Source organism: Paroedura picta, chromosome 9, assembly GCF_049243985.1.
Source record: "Paroedura picta isolate Pp20150507F chromosome 9, Ppicta_v3.0, whole genome shotgun sequence".
Lineage (NCBI taxonomy): Eukaryota > Metazoa > Chordata > Lepidosauria > Squamata > Gekkonidae > Paroedura > Paroedura picta.
This window is the reverse complement of record NC_135377.1, coordinates 79,498,980-79,519,992: the sequence shown is the minus strand read 5'-3', so window position 1 is coordinate 79,519,992 and position 21,013 is coordinate 79,498,980. Positions and strand designations below refer to the sequence as shown.

The window sequence follows — 21,013 nt, the reverse complement described above, 5'->3', positions numbered from 1 at the left end:
TGAACCTGAGCTCTTTTATCCAGGTAATCTCTGCTTCTAAGATACTTGTTTGACATTGAACCCTGGAATGTCAATAGCAAACTTGTGTTAATTATAATTAAGGATGTTTTGAAAGGTATTATCATTGAAAATCAAATTAAATAAGTTAAAAGTGGTAGAGAAACTAATTGCTTTTGGGGCTTCACTGTACTTGGGTAGTCTATGATACTCTACCTTTCTGTTTTTGTTTTTTGTTTTAAAAAACTTTGAGCAGACAAAACCTGGATAAGTACAGAGTTTGAAACCCCTGTGATGGATGGCTAGTTTCAGGACACTCCCCTCCCCCAATCCGGTCACTTGCAGATGGTGGACTGGAATGTGGGAAAGGAGGAGGGAGGAGATGTTTGGCAGTTTACCTGCTGATCAACTGACAGAGTTGGAGTTTGGTGGGAGAAGTTAGGAGGCCAGCGGGTTTTCAAGACCCTGTTCATCTGTTGCCTGTTTAGCTGTTCTCATGGTCTTGCCATGAGTTGTACCATGTTCACATTTCCTGTTCTGATGTCCCCTTTCCACTTTGACAAGTTAGTATGCTTTCATTGTCTAATATGTTTCCACAGACCCCTACGTGAAAGGGGAAGCTGGCCTCTTTCTCCCAGAGTGTTTTCTATTGCTCTAACTTTGTACATGCATAGATTAGGAATGCTTTGTAGTGCCTACGTTTCACAGTGCACGTCGCATGGGGAGAGGAGTCTCATGGAAAACATAAAAGTTATGTTTGTAAGCTTGCCCTTTAGTTCTAGCAAGGAAGCACTTGGCACTTTGTTTGCTATTTTCTTCCATAAAGAGATTTTCTTTAACAGCAAGGCTGCTTATTCAGAGTTTGACAGAGGTCTGACACTGGTCTTAGATATTTTGAAGATAGGTAGAGTTTGGGTGCTGTTCCTGTCCAAAACATTAGAACAGAGGAAGCTTATTTGCTCTGTGTTATTTTCAGTATTGTTCTCCCCCAAAACAGTTAAAATCCTTTTTATTCCCAGTCTGAATTTGTCAAACAAGGAACCAAATTTGTAACCGTTAATGCTTTCTCAGGCCACAGCTCTGTAGTAATTTTGTTATCAGAATAGTGAGAGAGCTGGAGGGAAGGACAACACAAAGCCCCTAACCAAACCAGTGAAATAAACCTGATTCTTAGTAGTTATCATCAGGCCTACTATGCAGTTCCTTCGTATGATCACCTCAAGATAGGCCAAGTGAGTGCAGGATAGCACCCTGAGTCTAGGCCATGTGCCCTCACTGAAGAGTGGAAATTAGGCAGTCCTCAGAGCCTCAGTTATAAAAACACTAGAGGGGGAAAGAAACCAGGTTTTAGCACCTGAGTACAAAATTTAAGTCCCTAGTCTCTAGGTCAGGAAGTGGAATGGTCTCTCTTTCTCTCTCTCTCTCTCTCTCACACACACACACACAAGCAGAGGGATGGAACCTCAGCCAAAAATGCTCATGATCAGACCATGGTTTATCTGGCCAGAAATAGTACCATGTTCTTGGACTTTTCTTGATATGGACTTGGGAACTTGCATAAATATTGTATTCCAGTGCCTCCAATTAATCTTGGTATTTTTCTATTTCCCACATTTTTAATTGACTGGGTGGTTGATTTTCCTTGATCTAATAATAACTTATATTTTTTGATTCCCCTTCTATTGTATCTATATTATCAATTAACTCCTCAAAGTGGTCTATATATTTGTTATTGATTTTTTTCTTTTGCAGAAAGGTTGAAATCTGATATTTCAACAACCATTTATTTGTTTGTTTGTTTGTTTGTTTGTTTGTTTGTTTGTTTATCATACTTCTATACCGCCCTCCCCGGAGGCTCAGGGCGGTTTACATTATAACAGAGAACAATACATAAAACAGTCTGTAAAACATGTATAACTGATAACTAATAATTGTAACCAAATAACAGCACAGTATAACAGTAAACAATATAGTAATACAAACAGGTCCAGGGCTTGTTGATGGGATTCTGAGGGGGGGGTGGGGGGGAGCAGGGGCCCTTGGTCGCTGATTGATTACGTCTGGTCTCGGCCAAATGCCTGGTGGAGGAGCTCCTTTTTGCAGGCCCTGCAGAACTGTTTAAGCTCCATCAGGGCCCTGATCTCCTCTGGGAGCTTGTTCCACCAGGTAGGGGCCAGAACAGAGAATACTCTGGCCCTGGTCGAGACCAGACGGACTTCTTTAGGGCCAGGGATCCTTAGCTGATTGGAGGCAGTAGAGCGCAGAGCTCTTTTGGGGGCATAGGCGGGGAGGCGGTCCCTCAAGTACACTGGGCCCTGACCGCGTAGGGCCTTGAAGGTAATTACCAGAACCTTTAGTCTGATCCGGAATTCAACTGGTAACCATTGCAGCTGATGGAGAATGGGCCAGATGTGGGACCTCTACGGTGTTGCAGTGAGGATCCTGGCCGCTGCATTTTGAACCAGCTGTAGTTTCCAGGTCAAGACTAAGGGCAGGCCTGCATAAAACGAGTTACAAAAGTCCAGTCTAGAGGTGACTGTCGCATGGATCACTGTGGCTAGGTGTTCCGGGGCCAGGTAGGGTGCTAGTAGCTTGGCTTGGCGGAGGTGGTAGAATGCCAGCCGCGCTACCTTTGTGATCTGGGCTTCCATTGTGAGGGAGGCGTCCAGAATCACGCCTAGGTTCCTGGCGGAGTGAGCCGTGGAGAGCTGCACGCCATCCAGGGTAGGCAGGCGTGCTTCCTCGCATGGGCCCTTCCTACCCAGCCACAGGACCTCCATCTTTGAAGGATTGAGCTTCAGACGACTCTGCTTGAGCCATCTCGTCACTGCTTCCAGGCAGCTGGCTAATGCTTCCAGGGGAGAGTCAGGGCGGCCATCCATCAGGAGGAAGAGCTGGGTGTCATCTGCATATTGGTGGCAACCCAGCTCAAACTTCCGTACCAGTTGTGCGAGAGGGCGCATGAAGATGTTGAACAGGATAGGAGAGAGGACCGCTCCTTGTGGGACTCCACAAGTAAGTTGCTGGCGGTCTGATGTTTTCTCTCCTGTTGCAACTCTCTGTCCACGATCCTGGAGGAAGGAGATCAGCCATTGAAGGGCTGTCCCTCGTATCCCTTACAAGCCCCAGGAAGAGGTCCTGCAAGCCCTGTTCCCTCAGTGATAATATTGCATGTATGGTTCCAGAAAGACTTCCTTCCCAAGGTACTCTTTTGAACCTAACCCTTGGATTTAAATGCTACATCTAGTCTTGAACTTCATTCACAGTGAAATTTGACAGTAACCAGTTCAAGATGCTTTGAACTAAACTTGCATATTTCATGCAGGAGGCTATAGATTACTGCGTCTCCACAAATATTATTCTGAACTATTAAAATGTGCTTTGTGGAATTCAATAAGTATTGTACCTTTTGCCAAAGTTTCCCCACTCCCTCTTATACTAAGGAAAAAGATCAGTCATATTCATCCCCAACTATAAAAACTAAGAATGGATCAAATCTGTCCCCCCCCCCCCTTTATGGCTACAACTTTGGATAGAATTTCCTCTTAAAAACATGTTCTATGAAGGGTTAGCTGGCCTTAAAATTTTTTGAAGACATGCAGTATCCTTGAACTTATCTGTGCTTTACATTATTTTGATTGTGTGATAAATCTGTAGGGCATACAGTATGTCCTTATTAATATCTGCAAGTAAATTGTTTATGACTGCTTGATGTAGGCTTCAATAACAATTTGTAGTCCTTATTACAAAAGCGATAACAGAGAAGGCTATTTCATTGTACCAAGTACCTCATATAATGTGGATGCATTCTATTGGCATTTGCCAAGGAAAACGGCACACCCTCTGATGACCAGTGGTTCAGTGGATTGGTGTGGCTGAATCAGTGAAACTGAGGCCATAATATTATAGACCATTTCTGCATGAGGAATCTGTCTCTGGACAGCTTTTGTTTGCTGGTGCGTTTTAGAGCCTCCTCCACATGATGTCATCTGCACCCTGAGGCTGTCCAGAGGCTGGCTCAAGTTTGACCAGATTTGCCTCAAGATGAGAGAAATTGCCCAAACTGGATTTGCCACCTCCTATCGCGCTACTCATCAGGGAGCAACCAGGGGCAAGCCCGTATGGAGGGGGAAAGGCACAATAGTCTCTGTAGTATTGTCCTACCCTCGTACCAGCCCTCCCCTCTCAATTTTTTTAATGGCGCGGTCTGCATTGCTGAGAGACCACAAAGCTACTTTGTCAAAAAATAAAATCTTCTGAAAAGTGTCCACGGTCTGTTGGGGATCAGGCAGACAAAACACAGTCCCATTTGTGCTTTCTGGCGGTGAATCATAGAATCATAGAATCATAGAATCATAGAGTTGGAAGGGGCCATACAGGCCATCTAGTCCAACCCCCTGCTCAACGCAGGACTAGCCCTAAGCAGGAATGAATGGGAATGAAGTGAGGAATGAATGGGAAAAGAAGAGGGGGCACGTGATGAAGCAGCCCTCTCCCAATCACCCAGGTGTGTGTGCTCTTTGTTTTTAAGTCTATTGCATACACAAAATTACTCTTTGGGGTCCAGTTACCATTTCCAGCCTCTCACAAATCTATCAAGACATAAATAGAATCCAAAACACCATGAATCCTAAAATGGGGAGGAATGCTTTGTCGTTCTGGTGTTTCTCCATAGCAATGTGGACATGTTAATTTTTAAAATAAATATGTTTCTGTGTTGTGGCATTACTGAGTAGCAATGCAGAAGTGCCTTTAAAAAAGGCACTTCTGAATTGCTGGGGGGGGGGGGGAGTTTGACTCCCTGGGAGAGCCGCTGTGCTGTGATTGGCGGCTTGCTGCAATAGACAAGCCAAGCAGTAGGGGGAGAAGTTCGGCTTGTTTCCCCTTACAGCTATGTTGAGAGGTAAAAAGCTGCAATGAGGCAGAGAGAAAACACAGGAGGGGTCTCTCATGAGAAAGCTTATAAACGTGCTGCTTCTAACTGCGCGTTTGCAAGCAGGAAGCAGAATGAGGTTTGCGCTTCTGTGTGGAATTGGTCATAGATTTGGAACAATTCCAACTTCATTGATCTCTGCAGTCTGATGAAGAGTTGTCGTCCTGAGGGATCCCCAGGTGACCCCTGGAGGCTGGCATCCCTGGACCTCTGTGGGGTACAAGGCCGCAGGTCCCACTCCCAAGCAGCTCTTTTCTCCAGGGGAACTGATCTCTGCATTCTGATAAAGAGCTGTTATTCTGGGGGATCATCAGGTCTCCCCGGAGTTTGACATCCCTGGACCTCTCTGGGGCACAAGGCCACAGTCTCCCCTCCCCAGCATCTCATTTCTCCAGGGAATTTCCCCCTCAGAAGTTGATCTCTATAGTCTGTAGATGAACTCCAATTCCAGAAGGTCTCCAGGCTGCACCTGGAGGTTGGTGACCCCTGGGATAGGAATGTTCCTTGACATTTGGAGGTGGGACCTCAAGAGTCTGGGGAAGTGAGTGGGAGAAGGAGTAATGGCTGCCCAGCCCCCCCCCCCCCCCATGGGACCCAGCGCAGTTCCCCTGGAGAAAATCATAGAATCATAGAATCATAGAGTTGGAAGGGGCCATCCAGGCCATCTAGTCCAACCCCCTGTTCAACGCAGGATCAGCCCTAAGCATCCTAAAGCATCCAAGAAAAGTGTGTATCCAACCTTTGCTTGAAGACTGCCAGTGAGGGGGAGCTCACCACCTCCTTAGGCAGCCTATTCCACTGCTGAACTACTCTGACTGTGAAAAACTTTTTCCTGATATCTAGCCTATATCGTTGTACTTGTAGTTTAAACCCATTACTGCGTGTCCTCTGCAGCCAGCAGAAACAGAAAATGGATGCTTTGGAGGGGGGAGTCTATGGAATTGTACCCTGCTAAGGTTTCCATTCTCCCTAGTCTCTATCTGCAGGTCTCCAGGAGTTTCCCAGCCTGGAATTGGCAATCCGACTCCCACCATCTACTGCCAGTGGCCAGGGTGAGGGTGGCAGCAACCTTATACGTCCTCAGTTTCCTGTTACTCACCCTTCTCTCCTAGCAACTTCCACAGATCCTCCATTAACTCCCTCAAGTCATTTCCTTTGTTTTGAAACTCTTCTCCCCACCCATCTTTGCTCATGTTAAGCCCTACCTCATTTCCTTAACCGTCCCCTTCACCAACTCAATTGTGTCATCCTCATCCCCTCCCCTCAGGCAGCCTCCCTCCAGTCAACTGCATGTCTTTCCCCTCAGCACTCTCACCCCACCCCTGTTGTCACCGACCCCCCTCACAGAGGTTGAGCGTCGGGTTACTTTGGCAGCTCAAAGGGCTGAGTGGGGATGGGAATTATTTGCTTTGCTTTCCAGTGCCGAGGTTTAAAAAAAAATCAATGCAGTGTTCCTAGGTCATTCACACATTCATGCTCTGCCTTCAAGCTCGCTACGGTTTGTTTTTATATTTTGTATTACTGATATTGGGTATGATATTGGGTATGGGTATGATAAGGGACCAAAATGGTAGGGATCTCACAGAAGCAGAAGAGATTTTTAAAAGGTGTCAAAATTATAAAGAAGAACTATACAAGAGCAAGCTTAACATCCCTGATAACCACAATGGGGTAGTTACTGACCTGGAGCCAGACATCCTGGAATGTGAAGTCAAATGGGCCTTAGGAAGTCTGAGCAATAATAAAGCTAGTGGTGGTGACAGCATTCTAGTTGAACTATTCAAAATCTTAAAAGACGATGCAGTAAAAGTGCTACACTCAATATGCCAGCAAATTTGGAAAACTCTACAATGGCCACAGGATTGGAAAAGGTCAGTTTACATTCCAATCCCAAAGAAGAGCAATGCCAAAGAATGTTCAAACTACCGCACCATTGCACTCATTTCTCATGCTAGCAAAGTTATGCTCAAAATCATACAAGCTAGGCTCCAGCAATATGTGGACCGAGAACGTCCAGAAGTACAGGCAGGATTTCGAAAAGGCAGAGGAACTAGAGATCAAATTGCCAACATACGCTGGATCATGGAGAAAGCTAGGGAGTTCCAGAAGAACATCTACTTCTGCTTCATTGACTATGCTAAAGCCTTTGATTGTGTGGAGCACAACAAATTGTGGCAAGTTATTAAAGAGATGGGAATACCAGAGCATCTTATTTGTCTCTTGAGAAACTTATATGGAGGTCAAGAAGCAACAGTGAGAACTGAACATGGAATCACTGATTGGTTCAAAATTGAGAAAGGAGTTCTCAAGGCTGTATACTGTCGCCTTGCCTATTTAACTTGTATGCAGAGCACATCATGAGAAAGGTGGGATTAGAGGAGTCACAAATTGGGATCAAGATTGCAGGGGAAAATATCAACAGCCTCAGATATGCAGATGATACCACTCTAATGGCAGAAAGTGAAGAGGAACTAAAGAGCCTGTTGATGCGGGTGAAGGAGGAGAGTGCAAAAGTTGGCTTGAAACTCAACATCAAGAAAACAAAGATCATGGCATCCGGCCCTCTCAGTTCCTGGCAAATAGATGGGGAAGAAATTGAGATAGTGACAGATTTTATTTTCCTGGGCTCCAAGATCACTGCAGATAGGGACTGCAGCAAAGAAATTAAAATACGCTTGATCCTGGGGAGGAAAGCTATGGCAAATCTAGACAGCATCCTAAAAAGCAGAGACATCACCTTGCCAAAAAAAGTGCGTTTAGTCAAGGCTATGGTATTCCCAGTTGCAATGTATGGCTGTGAAAGTTGGACCATAAGGAAGGCCGAGCGTCAAAGAATTGAGGTTTTTGAACTCTGGTTCTGGAGAAGACTCTTGCGAGTCCCTTGGCCTGCAAGGCGAACAAACCGGTCAGTCCTAGAGGAGATCAGCCCTGAGTGCTCCTTAGAAGGCCAGATTCTGAAGATGAAACTCAAATACTTTGGCCACCTCATGAGAAGGAAGGACTCCCTGGAGAAGAGCCTAATGCTGGGTGCGATCGAGGGCAAAAGAAGAAGGGGACGACAGAGAATGAGGTGGCTGGATGGAGTCACTGAAGCAATCGGTGCAAACCTAAATGGACTCCGGGGAATGGTAGAGGACAGGAAGGCCTGGAGGATCATTGTCCATGGGGTCGCGATGGGTCGGACACGACTTCGCACCTAACAACAACATTACTGATATTATTATTTTCCTTTCTTTTCCACAATCATACCAGTGCAGTCCCAAGCAGCGCTGAACCCTTCTACGCCCACTGAATTCAGAGGGCTTGGATAGCACTGCAAAACAACTGAAACATGAAAGAGAGAAGCTCCAATCTTCAATGATGTTAAATTGAATGGCTAGAAGGGAAGGGAAAGTTGTCCCAAAGGGAATCTTTTCTCTCAATAAATTATAATTATAAATTTTCCTGTAGAAAAACAAGAAAGGAAAAGATTTTTCTGTGCTGGGAGGGTGGATCAGGTGGGCAAGAGGCATCTCTTGTCAACAGCTTGCAGCAATATGATTTGCATTTTATTGTATAAAGGTATCGATTGGCTAGCCGGTGCCATGCTGAAGTCATTTCCAGATCATTAACCATAAGAAACTAACCTCATTTTGCTTGCAATACAATTGCCCATTATCGGTGGCTATATTTATTCCTTATAAGCCAGACCATTTTTAATACTTTACTGAATTTGCAATCACTGAATATTAAAAACAAAATCTAATTTTGTTTCCTCAGAACCATGCCCAAAACCAAGGGGAGTTCAGCAGCAAGTCTGTTTCCTGGGATGGCTCATCAAGCATTCTGTTGTTTCGTGCTCAATTCTCAGGGTCCCACAGGTACGGGAGTACAAGCTGAATCACACCAATACATTTCTTATAAAATATATATTTATTAAGGCTCCTGCAAAAGCATATAAAATAGAAACAAGTACACTCTTGGAATAAATCCGTTGCGAGTTAAAACATCTCCTATTCTGACTCACTGAAAGTAATTTACAGTCCAGCTCTGTGCTAGAAAATCTGCCAACAGTCTTTGTTCCCAGCCTTCTCCAAAATGGGGAAAGCCCACAGAAAAATCTCTCCTTGACAGAACTAGCAGCCAGTCGCACTGGGCAAGATGCAACCCTCCACCCATCTCCCTCCAGCAACCATGGACAAAGTTCTTATCAGAACACCGTCCCTGGGGAAAAGGGAGCTCGGCTGGAATGGCCTGGGCTGAGAGGGAGAGAGGGAGAGGGGGGTTGCTATAGCTCACCCTCAGAGTCGCTAGTTCTTGAATATTATGACTTCTTTTCCACGCAAATAAGGTATGGCTTGGCAATCCTAAATCCAGCGTCTAGAAATAATGTTCTTATAGCAATGCGTTTTAAAGAAAGCTACCTTGGGGAAATTTCAATGTGGTTCGTGTAATGTATGTAAAAATGATGTTACCATTTGAGGAGTTTGTAAATCTGGAGAATGGATTTAAGAGCAAGGTGAACTCCTCCATAAACTGCGTGTTCAGGAATGTGACTAATTGTGTAATATGTTGGTGCCAATTATTGTACATTGGGATTTCATACAGGTCTTTGAAGGTCCGAATCATGGAGCATCAGCCCTGTCTAAGACATTCGGTAAGGGAAGCCCAACGGGCCGATCATCTTGAGACATATTAGCAGAACATGGAAGACCTGCATTTTTTTGGCTATACATCAACATGGCATGTTTACTTCTAAAAAGAGAAAGTTTGTATATATTTACTAGAAATTAAGCCTGCTGTAGGTAAAATACTGTGGGTGCTAGTGGATAGGACACAAATAAGGCACCAAAGGAAGGTAGAAGAGGGAAGGAGGGATGGGAGTGAGAAAGGGGGGCAAGGGGCGGGTGAAGGGATGGATAAAAGGGAGGAAGGAAGGAAGGCAGAAAGGCAGAAAGACAGGAAGAGGGAAAGAGAGGAAGTGAGGGAGAGAGAGAGGCAGGAAGTAGATAGAGAAATAGAGGAAGTCAGGAAGGAAGAAGGAAGGAAGGCAGGAAGGAAGGCAGGAAGGTAGGTAGGTGGACTGGGAGGGGAGGGGGGAAGGAGGGGGTGTTGTGAAGGGTGGGGGGGAGTGGTAAGGGGGGGAAGAGCGTGGGGTAGAGAGGGGTGGGTGCGTGAGTGCGCGGCGCGGCGCGGGGGAAGTGGGGGCCAATTACAGTGGGAAGTGTTGGGGGGTGTTCGTCTGAAGAGGGCAACGGGTGAGAGGCTCAAGGGATCCGTGGTGGAGGAGGGGAGTTTTTGGGGGGGAAGGCAGAAGATGGCAACAGGTCTGTCGCTCGGTGCTCCAGGGCAGAGGGGGGGAGCACGGCGGCGATGTGCGGGGTTGGTTGGGCAGGGAGAAGGGTGGATTGGGTGGGAGGGATCGTGGCCAGGTGGGGGTGTTGGGGCGGGGACGCTGCGGCGGAGTGGTGGCAGCTGAAGCACCCAACCCTACATCCTGGGGCCTTACAACCCTACAGTCTCAACCCCCTAAAACTTGTATCTGCAAACAAAGAAGCTATATATTAGGAATACAAATATTTTGGTTCCTATCATCCAGCACTTTGTAAGCTGCAATCACACTTGTAAGGAGCTACACCTCTTGGTGGCAGAAGTCTCCATTCTTGCCAATCCACTCTTCTGGCAGCTGAAGGAAAGAGTCACTCTGGATCTACCAGTTCAGATCTTTGGCAACTGATGGACTCAGTGAGCAAATCGACTCGTTGTGTTTGTTTCGATAAAGACAATAATCTGCAATCTATTATACTGCAGGCATAAATTTTTAAATAATCTTTGGCAGAACAGTATCACTTTGGTTCCTCCCGCCCCATTCTCTCTCTTCTCCCTCACAGCGTTATAGGACTGTTTACTCATTCCTAAGGTAACTGCATCATCTTCCCTAATGCCTATAATATAGATCTAATATACCTCAATCTACTTTCTGTAACATCTTCACTTTTGTCTATACACAAGAGAACGCACAAAAAGAATTTTACTTGGGCCCAGAACAACTCTGTACCTGAAAACTTCTAGAAATCTTTCTGACCTTTATTATGGCATAGTAGTTGTTCCGAAATGGTTTTCCTTTACAGAATGGTGGTTCTTAGTAACTATGATTTCTGACTCTGAGCTTCATAACCTCTGAGAACTGGATTGTAAATATTGTTTGGGGCACCACTTTTCATGTAACAAAAAAATTATGTACTCTTACATAATTTTTTAAAAATCCATTTCAGGATTCAAACAATACCTTCGTGGCCTTTATGGTATCATATACGGGATGCTGAAGGGGTTTGTGTGTGTGCAATATTTACCTGATCACTGAAGATGACCCTCTGAGTCGAAATGCATTTGGTCACTGGTCATAACATGTCACCATTAATGTAATTCTTTGGAGTTGTAGATACAACATCCCATAGATGGATTCATGATTTTAATCTGGATTTAAGTTATTAATGACATTTTTGTTTGTATATAATATAGGTTTTTGGGTGAACCCTGTGCAGTGTGGGGTTTGGGGAGGGGAGGGGCTTCGGTGTGGTATAAAGCTAGAGAGTTCACCATCCACGGCTGCCATTTTCTCAAAGGGAACTAATCTTTGTTGTCTAAAGATCAACTGCAATCTCAGGAGACATCCAAGTACCACCTGAAGAAGAATTGGTTTTTATACCCTGCTATTCACTGCCCAAGAGCCTCTTGTGGCGCAGAGTGGCAAGGCAGCAGACATGCAGTCTGAAAGGTCTGCCCATGAGGCTGGGAGTTCAATCCCAGCAGCCGGCTCAAGGTTGACTCAGCCTTCCATCCTTCCGAGGTCGGTAAAATAAGTAACCAGCTTGCTGGGGGGTAAACGGTGATGACTGGGGAAGGCACTGGCAAACCACCCCGTATTGAGTCTGCCATGAAAACGCTGGAGGGCGTCACCCCAAGGGTCAGACATGACTCGGTGCTTGCACAGGGGATACCTTTACCTTTCCTTTTTATTCACTGCCCAAAGAAGATGCAAAGTGACTTATAATGGCCTCTTCTCCCTTTCCTCAGAAGAGCCGCCATGTGAGGTAGGGCTGATCTTGTGTAATCACAGTTCTCTTCAAGCTCTCTCAGCCATACCTACCGGGCTGCATGTGGAGGAGACAGACATGAGTGATCAATGCTGATTCAGGTACGAGTCAAACCATCCATCTCTGAAATTTAAACAGGCCTGCCCCTTGCTTTCTCAACCCACCAAACTGCTGATAATGACAGGTGTACCACTCCCTTTTAATGCTTCCCAAGCTCTTTGGTGGGTGCTCTCCCCCCTTCTCAGATAATTGAGATGCTTTCTGCTGCCTGGGAATGGGGAGGAGCATTTCCACAGAAACCCCCACCAAAAGTTTTAGATTCGGCCAAATCTGAAAAAGTGAAGGGTCATTTGTGTGATTTGGATTCAGCCTGAATTGGTTTTGGCCGAACCTGAAATGGCAGGATTTTTTTTGGGGGGGGGGCACATTCTTAGTGGTGAATCAAACTCCAGATTAGAGTTTGAGGCCCTTAAACCACTATCCCACCTGGAGCTTGTCAACCGTAGATATATGTCTGTTTACATACATCATTGGATTCTGTGTTGTGCTGTAGCAATAATTTGCAGCTAGATTTTCCTGGGCAGACAGACTTGTGAATACTTGCTACAGCATCATGATTAATGATTTCTGATTAGCTGTTGCTTTTTTAACTAAACGTTTTGTTGGACAACTCTTGTTGGTGGTACTCATATATCCTTGTACAGCCCAACAGGATCAAATGGATATTTTTAACCAATAACCAAACATGTTTTGACCCACAGGGGCTTCTTCATTGGTCAAATAACACAGAGACTAATGCTCAGACAAGTGGTGAGAGAGACAGAGGAAACTGACCTATCCCCCTTAATAATAACTGCCCCATATGGACTCCTGGTATAACGGGACAGGCCCACAGCTCTTCACTTCCAATCCCATCTCAGAGTTTAACGTCTTCTCTTCCTGCCTCTTTGACTAACCTCCATGAAGGCAAGATATGCTCTCATGATCTCTCATCATCCTAGTTTAGTGAGATGGTTAGAATGCCAATACGTTAGCATGCAGTTCCTTAACAATTCATTCCCTTTCTTAAGCAACAAGCCCTTTTCTGTTCAACAGGTGCTTTGCTCTCTCTAGTGGTCAATATAATCTTGCACTGCTTTATGTCCAGCACTAGAATTAAAGCCCGTTGTAGCTGACACAATGGGTGCTAGCAGGGGGAAGGAAGAAAATAACAAAGAGAGAAGGAGGTAGAAAGGAAGAGAGTGATTAAGCTAGAGAGAGCTTGGCAGTGGGAAGAGGAAGGGGGGGAGTTGTCCAGTCTGTAAGGGCATGGGGTTGAATGTGTGTGTCGTGTGGGAGATTGTGGTGGCATGGTGGCAAATGAGGGCGTGGGTGTGGAGATATGGGTGTCAAGAACCTGTGGTGTGGAATGTTCATTGAGTGTGGGAGAGGACTGACCCTTGGGAATTGTGGCATAGTGGCTACAGATGAGCTTTCCATGTCCTCAGATATGTGAAGGGAAAATCAGACTGGAGACTCTTCTTAGCGGGAGATTACATGGCTACCAATTCCTTCCAGTTCTGTGGCCCTACTCCTTCTGCCTCCATTTTTTTAACTGTTCATATAATGTTATGTGGCCACATGCTTCTTTCACTGTTGCCTCTTAGAAGATGGATATTTGTACCCTGTTGTTTACTACCAAAAGGAATCACAAAGCAGTTTACAAACACATTTTCCCTTCATCTCCCCACAGTAGACAACCTGTGAGTGAAGTACAGCTGAGAGCTCTGAGAGAACTGGGAATGGCTCACAGTCACCCAGCAGGCCTCAGGTGTCTAAGAAGTTTAAAATCGCCTTCCCTTCCTCTCACCATAACCGACACCCTAAAAGAAAAGTGGGGCTGAGAGCTCTGATAGAACTAGAATGAGTCACAGTAACCCAGCAGGCCTCAGGTTTCTGTAAGCAGTTTAAAATTACCTTTCTATCCCCATAACAAACACCCTATGAGAGAAGGGCTGAGAGCTCTGAGAGAACTGGTTTGGCCCACAGTCACCAAGCAGGCCCCAGTTGCCTCTAAGAAGTTTAAAATCGCCTTTTCTCCCTCTCCCCATAACAGACACCCTCTGAGAGAAGTGGGGCTGAGAGCTCTGAGGGAACTGGAATGGCTTACAGTCACCCAGCAGGCATCAGTTGTCTCTTAAGCAGTTTAAAATCGCCTTTTCTCCCTCTCCCCATAACAGACACCCTCTGAGAGAAGTGGGGCTGAGAGCACTAAGAGAACTGGAATGGCCTACAGTCACCCAGAAGGCCTCAGTTGTCTCTAAACCGTTTAAAATCGCCTTTTCTCCCCCTCCCCATAACAGACACCCTCTGAGAGAAGTGGGGCTCAGAACTCAGAGAGAATTGGAATGGCTCACAGTCACCCAGCAGGCCTCAGTTGTCTGTAAGCAGTTTAAAATCGCCTTTTCTTCCTCTCCCCATAACATGAGACAAGTGGGGCTGAGAGCTCTGAGAGAACTGAAATGACTCACAGTCACCCAACAGGCCTCAGTTGTCTCTAAGCAGTTTAAAATCTCTTTTTCTTCCTCTCCCCATAACATGAGACAAGTGGGGCTGAGAGCTCTGAGAGAACTGGAATGGCTCACAGAACTGGAATGGCTCCCTCTCCCCATAACAGACACCCTCTGAGAGAAGTGGGGCTGAGAACTCAAAGAGAACTGGAATGGCTCACAGTCACCCAGCAGGCCTCAGTTGTCTCTAAGCAGTTTAAAATCGCCTTTTCTTCTTCTCCCCATAACATGAGACAAGTGGGGCTGAGAGCTCTGAGAGAACTGGAATGGCTCACAGTCACCCAGCAGGCCCCAGTTGTCTCTAAGCAGTTTAAAATCGCCTTTTATCCCTCTCCCCACAACAGACACCCTCTGAAAGAAGTGGGGCTGAGAGCTCTGAGAGAACTGGAATGGCTCAGTCACCCAGCAGGCCTCAGTTGTCTCTAAGCAGTTTAAAATCGCCTTTTCTCCCTCTCCCCATAACAGACACCCTCTGAGAGAAGTGGGGCTGAGAACTCCGAGATAACTGGAATGGGTCACAGTAACCCAGCAGGCCTCAGTTGTCTCTAAGCAGTTTAAAATCGCCTTTTCTTCCTCTCCCCATAACATGAGACAAGTGGGGCTGAAAGCTCTGAGAGAACTGGAAGGGCTCACAGTCACCCAGCAGGCCCCAGTTGTTTCTAAGCAGTTTTAAATCACCTTTTCTCCCTCTCCCCATAACAGACACCCTCTGAGAGAAGTGGGGATGTGAGCTCTGAGAGAACTGGGATGGCCCACAGTCACCCAGCAGGCCTCTCTAAGCAGTTTTAAATCACCTTTTCTCCCTCTCCCCATTACAGACACCCTCTGAGAGAAGTGGGGATGTGAGCTCTGAGAGAACTGGAATGGCTCACAGCCACCCAGCAGGCCCCAGTTGTCTCTAAGCAGTTTAAAATCGCCTTTTCTCCCTCTCCCCACAACAGACACCCTCTGAAAGAAGTGGGGCTGAGAGCTCTGAGAGAACTGGAATGGCTCAGTCACCCAGCAGGCCTCAGTTGTCTCTAAGCAGTTTAAAATCGCCTTTTTTCCCTCTCCCCATAACAGACACCCTCTGAGAGAAGTGGGGCTGAGAACTCCGAGATAACTGGAATGGGTCACAGTAACCCAGCAGGCCTCAGTTGTCTCTAAGCAGTTTAAAATCGCCTTTTCTTCCTCTCCCCATAACATGAGACAAGTGGGGCTGAAAGCTCTGAGAGAACTGGAAGGGCTCACAGTCACCCAGCAGGCCCCAGTTGTTTCTAAGCAGTTTTAAATCACCTTTTCTCCCTCTCCCCATAACAGACACCCTCTGAGAGAAGTGGGGATGTGAGCTCTGAGAGAACTGGGATGGCCCACAGTCACCCAGCAGGCCTCTCTAAGCAGTTTTAAATCACCTTTTCTCCCTCTCCCCATTACAGACACCCTCTGAGAGAAGTGGGGATGTGAGCTCTGAGAGAACTGGAATGGCTCACAGCCACCCAGCAGGCCCCAGTTGTCTCTAAGCAGTTTAAAATCGCCTTTTCTCCCTCTCCCCACAACAGACACCCTCTGAAAGAAGTGGGGCTGAGAGCTCTGAGAGAACTGGAATGGCTCAGTCACCCAGCAGGCCTCAGTTGTCTCTAAGCAGTTTAAAATCGCCTTTTCTCCCTCTCCCCATAACAGACACCCTCTGAGAGAAGTGGGGCTGAGAACTCCGAGATAACTGGAATGGGTCACAGTAACCCAGCAGGCCTCAGTTGTCTCTAAGCAGTTTAAAATCGCCTTTTCTTCCTCTCCCCATAACATGAGACAAGTGGGGCTGAGAGCTCTGAGAGAACTGGAATGGCTCACAGTCACCCAGCAGGCCCCAGTTGTTTCTAAGCAGTTTTAAATCACCTTTTCTCCCTCTCCCCATAACAGACACCCTCTGAGAGAACTGGGATGGCCCACAGTCACCCAGCAGGCCTCTCTAAGCAGTTTTAAATCGCCTTTTCTCCCTCTCCCCATAACAGACACCCTCTGAGAGAAGTGGGGCTGAGAGCTCTGAGAGAACTGGAATGACTCACAGTCACCCAGCAGTCCTCAGTTGTCTCTAAGCAGTTTTAAATCGCCTTTTCTCCCTCTCCCCATAACAGACACCCTCTGAGATAAGTGGGGCTGAGAGCTCTGAGAGAACTGGAATGACTCACAGTCACCCAACAGGCCTCAGTTGTCTCTAAGCAGTTTAAAATCGCCTTTTGTCCCTCTCCCCATAACAGACACCCTCTGAGAGAAGTGGGGCTGAGAGCTCTGAGAGAACTGGGATGGCCCACACTCACCCAGCAGGCCTCAGTTGCCTCTAAGCAGTTTAAAATCGCCTTTTCTTCCTCTCCCCATAACATGAGACAAGTGGGGCTGAGAGCTCTGAGAGAACTGGAATGGCTCACAGTCACCCAGCAGGCCTGGAACTGGAATGACCCAGCAGGCCCCAGTTGTTTCTAAGCAGTTTTAAATCACCTTTTCTCCCTCTCCCCATAACAGAAACCCTCTGAGAGAAGTGAGGCTGAGAGCTCTGAGAGAACTGGAATGACTCACAGTTACCCAACAGGCCTCAGTTGTCTCTAAGCAGTTTTAAATCGCCTTTTCTCCCTCTCCCCATAACAGACACCCTCTGAGAGAAGTGGGGCTTTGAGCTCTGAGAGAACTGGAATGACTCACAGTCACCCAACAGGCCTCAGTTGTCTCTAAGCAGTTTAAAATCGCCTTTTGTCCCTCTCCCCATAACAGACACCCTCTGAGAGAAGTGGGGCTGAGAGCTCTGAGAGAACTGGAATGGCTCACAGTAACCTAGCAGGCCTCAGTTGTCTCTAAGCAGTTTAAAATCGCCTTTTCTCCCTCTCCCCATAACAGACACCCTCTGAGAGAAGTGGGGCTGAGAGCTCTGAGAGAACTGGAATGGCTCACAGTCACCCAGCAGGCCCCAGTTGTTTCTAAGCAGTTTTAAATCACCTTTTCTCCCTTTCCCCATAACAGACACCCTCTGAGAGAAGTGAGGCTGAGAGCTCTGAGAGAACTGGAATGACTCACAGTTACCCAGAAGTCCTCAGTTGTCTCTAAGCAGTTTTAAATCGCCTTTTCTCCCTCTCCCCATAACAGACACCCTCTGAGAGAAGTGGGGCTGAGAGCTCTGAGAGAACTGAAATGACTCACAGTCAACCAACAGGCCTCAGTTGTCTCTAAGCAGTTTAAAATCGCCTTTTCTCCCTCTCCCCATAACAGACACCCTCTGAGACAAGTGGGGCTGAGAGCTCTGAGAGAACTGGAATGCCTCACAGTAACCCAGCAGGCCTCAGTTGTCTCTAAACAGTTTAACATCGCCTTTTCTCCCTCTCCCCATAACAGACACCCTCTGAGAGAAGTGGGGCTGAGAGCTCTGAGAGAACTGGAATGGCTCAAAGTCACCCAGCAGGCCTCAGTTGTCTCTAAGCAGTTTAAAATCGCCTTTTCTTCCTCTCCCCATAACATGAGACAAGAGGGGCTGAGAGCTCTGAGAGAACTGGAAGGGCTCACAGTCACCCAGCAGGCCCCAGTTGTTTCTAAGCAGTTTTAAATCACCTTTTCTCCCTCTCCCCATAACAGACACCCTCTGAGAGAAGTGGGGATGTGAGCTCTGAGAGAACTGGGATGGCCCACAGTCACCCAGCAGGCCTCTCTAAGCAGTTTTAAATCGCCTTTTCTCCCTCTCCCCATAACAGACACCCTCTGAGAGAAGTGGGGCTGAGAGCTCTGAGAGAACTGGAATGACTCACAGTCACCCAACAGGCCTCAGTTGTCTCTAAGCAGTTTAAAAATCGCCTTTTCTCCCTCTCCCCATAACATGAGACAAGTGGGGCTGAGAGCTCTGAGAGTACTGGAAGGGCTCACAGTCACCCAGCAGGCCCCAGTTGTTTCTAAGCAGTTTTAAATCACCTTTTCTCCCTCTCCCCATTACAGACACCCTCTGAGAGAAGTGGGGATGTGAGCTCTGAGAGAACTGGAATGGCTCACAGCCACCCAGCAGGCCCCAGTTGTCTCTAAGCAGTTTAAAATCGCCTTTTCTCCCTCTCCCCACAACAGACACCCTCTGAAAGAAGTGGGGCTGAGAGCTCTGAGAGAACTGGAATGGCTCAGTCACCCAGCAGGCCTCAGTTGTCTCTAAGCAGTTTAAAATCGCCTTTTCTCCCTCTCCCCATAACAGACACCCTCTGAGAGAAGTGGGGCTGAGAACTCCGAGATAACTGGAATGGGTCACAGTAACCCAGCAGGCCTCAGTTGTCTCTAAGCAGTTTAAAATCGCCTTTTCTTCCTCTCCCCATAACATGAGACAAGTGGGGCTGAGAGCTCTGAGAGAACTGGAAGGGCTCACAGTCACCCAGCAGGCCCCAGTTTTTTCTAAGCAGTTTTAAATCACCTTTTCTCCCTCTCCCCATAACAGACACCCTCTGAGAGAACTGGGATGGCCCACAGTCACCCAGCAGGCCTCTCTAAGCAGTTTTAAATCGCCTTTTCTCCCTCTCCCCATAACAGACACCCTCTGAGAGAAGTGGGGCTGAGAGCTCTGAGAGAACTGGAATGACTCACAGTCACCCAGCAGTCCTCAGTTGTCTCTAAGCAGTTTTAAATCGCCTTTTCTCCCTCTCCCCATAACAGACACCCTCTGAGATAAGTGGGGCTGAGAGCTCTGAGAGAACTGGAATGACTCACAGTCACCCAACAGGCCTCAGTTGTCTCTAAGCAGTTTAAAATCGCCTTTTCTTCCTCTCCCCATAACATGAGACAAGTGGGGCTGAGAGCTCTGAGAGAACTGGAATGGCTCACAGTCACCCACCAGGCCCCAGTTGTTTCTTAGCAGTTTTAAATCACCTTTTCTCCCTCTCCCCATAACAGAAACCCTCTGAGAGAAGTGAGGCTGAGAGCTCTGAGAGAACTGGAATGACTCACAGTTACCCAGAAATCCTCAGTTGTCTCTAAGCAGTTTTAAATCGCCTTTTCTCCCTCTCCCCATAACAGACACCCTCTGAGAGAAGTGGGGCTTTGAGCTCTGAGAGAACTGGAATGACTCACAGTCACCCAACAGGCCTCAGTTGTCTCTAAGCAGTTTAAAATCGCCTTTTGTCCCTCTCCCCATAACAGACACCCTCTGAGAGAAGTGGGGCTGAGAGCTCTGAGAGAACTGGAATGGCTCACAGTAACCCAGCAGGCCTCAGTTGTCTCTAAGCAGTTTAAAATCGCCTTTTCTCCCTCTCCCCATAACAGACACTCTCTGAAAGAAGTGGGGCTGAGAGCTCTGAGAGAACTGGAATGGCTCACAGTCACCCAGCAGGCCTCAGTTGTCTATAAGCAGTTTAAAATCGCCTTTTCTCCCTCTCCCCATAACAGACACCCTCTGAGAGAAGTGGGGCTGAGAACTCAAAGAGAACTGGAATGGTTCACAGTTACCCAGCAGGCCTCAGTTGTCTCTAAGCAGTTTAAAATCGCCTTTTCTTCTTCTCCCCATAACATGAGACAAGTGGGGCTGAGAGCTCTGAGAGAACTGGAATGGGTCTCAGTCACCCAGCAAGCCTCAGTTGTCTCTAAGCAGTTTAAAATCGCCTTTTCTCCCTCTCCCCATAACAGACACCCTCTGAGAGAAGTGGGGCTGAGAACTCAAAGAGAACTGGAATGGCTCACAGTCACCCAGCACGCCTTTTCTTCTTCTCCCCATAACATGAGACAAGTGGGGCTGAGAGCTCTGAGAGTACTGGAAGGGCTCACAGTCACCCAGCAGGCCCCAGTTGTTTCTAAGCAGTTTTAAATCACCTTTTCTCCCTCTCCCCATAACAGACACCCTCTGAGAGAAGTGGGGATGTGAGCTCTGAGAGAACTGGGATGGCCCACAGCCACCCAGCAGGCCTCAGTTCTCTCTAAGCAGTTTTAAATCGCCTTTTCTCCCTCTCCCCATAACAGACACCCTCTGAGAGAAGTGGGGCTGAGAGCTCTGAGAGAACTGGAATGACTCACAGTCACCCAGCAGTCCTCAGTTGTCTCTAAGCAGTTTAAAATCGCCTTTTCTCCCTCTCCCCATAACAGACACCCTCTGAGAGAAGTGGGGCTGAGATCTCTGAGAGAACTGGAATGGCTCACAGTCACCCAGCAGGCCCCAGTTGTCTCTAAGCAGTATAAAATCGCCTTTTCTCCCTCTCCCCATAACAGACACCCTCTGAGAGAAGTGGGGCTGAGAACTCAAAGAGAACTGGAATGGCTCACAGTCACCCAGCAGGCCTCAGTTGTCTCTAAGCAGTTTAAAATCGCCTTTTCTTCTTCTCCCCATAACATGAGACAAGTGGGGCTGAGAGCTCTGAGAGAACTGGAAGGGCTCACAGTCACCCAGCAGGCCCCAGTTGTTTCTAAGCAGTTTTAAATCACCTTTTCTCCCTCTCCCCATAACAGACACCCTCTGAGAGAAGTGGGGCTGAGAGCTCTGA

At 47.1% G+C, this 21,013-nt stretch overlaps 1 long non-coding RNA gene across 1 annotated transcript in view; it reads left to right on the top strand.

Annotated features, from left to right (window-relative positions):
* Positions 1-421: 421 nt before the first annotated feature.
* The window catches only part of LOC143845198 (uncharacterized), a 55,803-nt gene continuing 35,211 nt past the window's right edge, over positions 422-21,013 (top strand). The window contains exons 1-3 of the long non-coding RNA XR_013234311.1: positions 422-560; positions 8,690-8,790; positions 9,518-9,566. This is a non-coding gene — a long non-coding RNA (uncharacterized LOC143845198). The remainder of the gene's footprint in view (positions 561-8,689; positions 8,791-9,517; positions 9,567-21,013) is intronic.